Source organism: Gobio gobio, assembly GCF_949357685.1.
Source record: "Gobio gobio genome assembly, chromosome: 20".
Taxonomy (NCBI): domain Eukaryota; kingdom Metazoa; phylum Chordata; class Actinopteri; order Cypriniformes; family Gobionidae; genus Gobio; species Gobio gobio.
In genome coordinates this window covers 5,923,862-5,928,803 of record NC_137113.1, presented here as the reverse complement: position 1 = coordinate 5,928,803, position 4,942 = coordinate 5,923,862, and positions in this window count along the sequence as shown.

Here is a 4,942-nt window from a genome sequence, read left to right as displayed (position 1 = left end):
AGGGAGCAGAATCTCATTGAGCCCCATGTTAAAATGCCCAACTTTGCAGCAGAATAAAACATGTTTACAGCCTGGTACAAATTGTGGTTTTGGTCTATATGGGTAATTTTGCCCTTCATGACAACTGTGAGGGGTGTGAATTTTTTTTATAACTCATTCGTTTACATTATATAAAGCATTAAAATTCTGCATAATTAAGGGCGTGGCCACTTCGAGTGACAGGTGGATAGCCATTTATCTGCTGTATGTTAGTCATCGTGTCACTTCAGCTCCGCCCACGTCCCGCCTTTTTGCCCATATTCTGTTATCCGGGAGTGACACGTGATGACGCGCTGCCAAGATGGCAACGGCCATCTCGTCCATACTTTGCACTTCAGAACGGCTCATCAGAATCCTATGGGTGACGTCACGGACACTACGTCCATATTTTTTTTACAGTCTATGGTCTTGTCATATCATAACTACAGGAAAGTAGCTCCGGCTGTTTTGACGCGTGTGTGCTGTGGGGGTGGCAGAGGTTTGTCTCAATGAGTGAGAAAGGTTGACGTGGAGTTTTAAACAAACGCCGAACAGAGGAGTGTCTGCTGGCCAAAAGACAACGCGACAGAGATCGTAAAAAAACAAGAATCAACATTAGCTTGGCTGTTAGATGATGTCGAGAACTGATGGATTTAAAATGTTGTAAAAGCGAGGCTGTTTTATTTCTCAACAGGTGACTAAGGTATTTTATTGAACAGATAAATTGCCATAGGCTATGTAGCACTCTAACAGAGTTTCAGTGTAAAGCATTATCTTTTGTAAAGGGTCATATTCATCCGCGCTAACGCGCAGAGCCGAAGCACAACCAAAACAATGTTCTTCCGCCAGTTTAATTTTTTAACTGCTAGCTAGAGGGTCAAAAAAAATATACACAGTGTTGCTTTAAAATAACTATGATTTCTTACAATATTGCCACTGCAAATTTCTATTGAATTGTTTTGCTATTGGTTTGCTTTGTCTATCATCTCAAGTAGGTCTAAATAAAACAGGACTTGTATCAAGCCATCAGAGCAGCTGTAGTGGTTAGATTGATCTCACCGCGCTGTGAGACAGATTTATCTCCTCATGTTCGGACATCAGCCCTGCACCTCACGGTATCATCCATTTCATAACCTCAAAACACGCGACGAAGAGTTATAACCGCATCTAACAAAGAGCGAATGATGTATCCTTGCGCCTGAGATGTGATTTATGACTCCCGAGCCGCCAGTGCTGCTCAATGAGGAGTGGATAATAGATACAGGAGTGGCCAACATTTTGGTGATGGAAAAATGTCCACCCTTTATTCAAATGTTGTTAAAAATTTGTTACAGATTTTGTAAACATAATGTGTAGTTGTGAGTCAATTGTGGACATTGTGGACGGTTTGGCAAGGCTGTTAAAGAAATTATGAACAAGCAACGAAATATTAATAACTGATTTGTATTCAATGTATGCTTTTTCCTGTGAGCTTTTTGTGTGTGTGTGTGTGTGTGTGTGTGTGTGTGTTGTTGTTGTTGCAAAACTATAGCTGTTGTTTGCCTTTTTTGCCAAACAATTTAATCAGATAAATGCTATAAAGGTACAGTATGTAAGATTTTTAGATTAAAATATCCAAAAACCACTGGAACAATGATATATAGGCCTATTTTGTTGGCTTGTGTACTTACATGATCCCTAATGTTTCCAAGAATGTTTAAATCCAGAGAAATAAGTGCCAATAATATATCTTAGTAAGTGATTTTATAATAATAAATAAGTGATAAGACCATCATATCCGCTGAAACCATGGAAACACCAAAAATGCTTTAATATACGATGTGTTTTATTAGAAAGGTGAGCAACTGTTTGGAGACATTCATCGACAGAAAACAAATCATAGCTTATATACAATAAAATATTTAAAAATATAAAAGATTTTCCTCATAATTTGATGGTTTAATTGAACTGAGATATCACTTTTGTCCGCTGTGTGTGTGTTTTTTCACTTAATATTCAATATTTTGAGTATTAAGCACATGATAAACGCCACTTGCTTTGATATGATGACATTCAGACCTTCAGCGTGCAAATGCTATTTTGCAATGCTACGAAAGGTTTGCTTCGCAGACTCATTTGTGGATGTGCATGTAATGCATTTGTCATATTACAAAAGCCTTAGCAGTTGAGCATATCTGTGCATGCAGAAACAGAAGGGGAATCTCTGCGAGAGCTAAAAACCCAGTGAAGTTCATCCATCATCCGCAGTCCTCTTTACATTACCATTGATCTACACTGAGGATAAAAATAACATGCTGTTATTGTTATATCCCAGCAAGCAATTTCTCCAGGGTGATGGAGTGCAGGGCTGCATCTGGCCTGGCGTGGACACACAGTCGCAGTCTGTCTTCCTGTCAATAACATGGCACTTGAGCAAATCACGGATCAATCACGGCTGAACCGTAATGCCCTAAAGACCCCTGAAGAAGAGACTTTACCTCAAACTAAAACATTTGAGTTCTAAACTTCACCTTTATGTGATATAACAATGAATAAAACATATTTAGACATATTTAAACAAATTTAAAGAAATGACAAAAACACACAAAATTACCAAAACTTTGAAAAAAATATGAACATCAAATATAAAATCTAATTCAAAATATTAATAAAAACTACAGTATAATAGTAGCATATATGTACTTATGTGCATATACAGTTATACTGAAAAGGTTGATTTTTTTTTTAAATTAATATATTTTCTTGTTATATGAAGGTCACATTGCAAATGTTTGGAAATACCTTTTAATATAGATTTTATTTTTTGTCCTTTCTTTGCACTACATTTTTTAATTCCAAACTATAAAAATCTATCATAAAATATTAATTATTGCATTTCATCTCGACAAACAGGAGCATAAATCAATCAATATTTATTGAGTAAAAACAAAATATGAATAACTGATTATGTTGTATTCAATGTATTCTTTTTCCTGTGAGCTTGTGTTTTTGTGTTGTTGTTGCAAAACTATAGCTGTTGTTTGCCTTTTTTGCCAAACAATTTAATCAGATAAATATCTTAAAGTTACAGTATGTAACATTTTTTTGATTAAAATATCCAAAAAACACTGGAACAATGCTAAATATTTTGTTGGCTTGTGAACTCCAAGAATGTTTAAATCCAGAGAAATAAGTGCCAATAATATCTCTTGGTAAGTGATTTTATAATAATAATATATTAATAAAAACTACAGTATATTTAGTAGCGTATATGTACACAAACTAAAATGGACAAAACAAAATATACAGTATAGACATATTTAAACAAATTGTAAGAAATTACGAAACTTACATAAAACTACTAAAACTTTAAATGAATTGAAAATGAAAACGGAAAATATAAACATCAAAAATATAAAAATCTAATTCAAAAATAGTATATGTACTATAAAAACTAAAACTTACATAATCATTTATAAAAACTATAGAGACATTTAAACATTTAAACTTGCATAAAACTACTAAAACTTTAAATTAATTTAAAATTTAAAAATCCAATATAAAATTCAAAATATGAATAAAAATGACAGTATAACATTATCTCAATTATACTCTGATTTGGATTTGCTTTTTATCAGCATAAAATCATAGTATTTATTAATTTCTTGCTTATATTTGATTGTTTCTTCAACAGGGAACTTGGGTTGATTTATTTTTTTATGAAAATTCATATATTTTCACATTGCAAATGTCTTGGAAATGCATTAAAATACATTTTAATATAGATTTGATTGTTTTAGTCTTAGAGCATGTTTAGTCTCAAACTATGAAAATCTCATATAAAATATTGCATTTAATCTCAACAAGCAGGAGCATAAAACAATCAATATTTAATATGTATTTATTTATTGTATTGGCACATTTGGGTTGATATTTTTATGAATATATTGTCTTTCTTGCTATATGATGGTCACATTGCAAATGGTTGGAAATACCTTTTAATATAGATTTTATATTTTATCCTTACTTTGTATATTTTTTTAACCTCAAACTATAAAAATATATAATAAAAATATTATTTATTGTATTTAATCTTGACAAGCAGGAGCATAAATCAATCAATATTTATTATTTATTTAATAAAAAAATATTTATACTTAAATCACATCTGTCTATCAGTTGTGGCATCATTTCAACAACACCAAACATGATGAAATATGACTATATGACATCAGATCAGATGTGGACAAAAAAGAGAAATCAAGATAAATATCACTTGTGTTTAGGAAATTATTTATTATAGGCCTATATGATTCCCACTCAAGCTGTTATTTTGCCAAACTATGTGAAAATGAGCTATAATTATGTGATACAAAAAGTGCTTCCAATGAAATTAGTCTTTGCAGGATGAAGTTTAAAATAGTTATAAATAATATTTTAAACATTACATCTCCCACCATGCCATCAAACCAGCCATCACTCGATATGTTTCAGAAATGACAGCCATACATGTGATTATTCCATGTCATATGTAATGGTTTAATTTTGGGGATTTTTTTTCGAGTTTCACTCAAGTGTGTGACTGTTGGGAAGAGAAGCACGGAGCGGTTCCTGTCAGACGAGAAGAAACATCTGGCGTGCATGTGGCCCGTCAGCTCTCGACTGAGTGTATTTAACAATATAATAATTATTTATTTGGTGCAAATGAATCCGTCTCTCTCTCTCGCTCTCTCTCTCGCTCTCTCTCTCTCTCTCTCTCTCTCTCTCTCTCTCTCTCTCTCTCTGTGTGTGTGTGTGTAGACTGTAATTTGTTTTGATTTATTTATTTAGTCTTGTTAAGCACTGCTTACATACTGTAGTGATGCTTTTATCATTTCTTTTTATACGTTCATTATATTATTTTCACAGAATTAGCTGGCTCTTATTAGGGGTGAAAAATTATTTC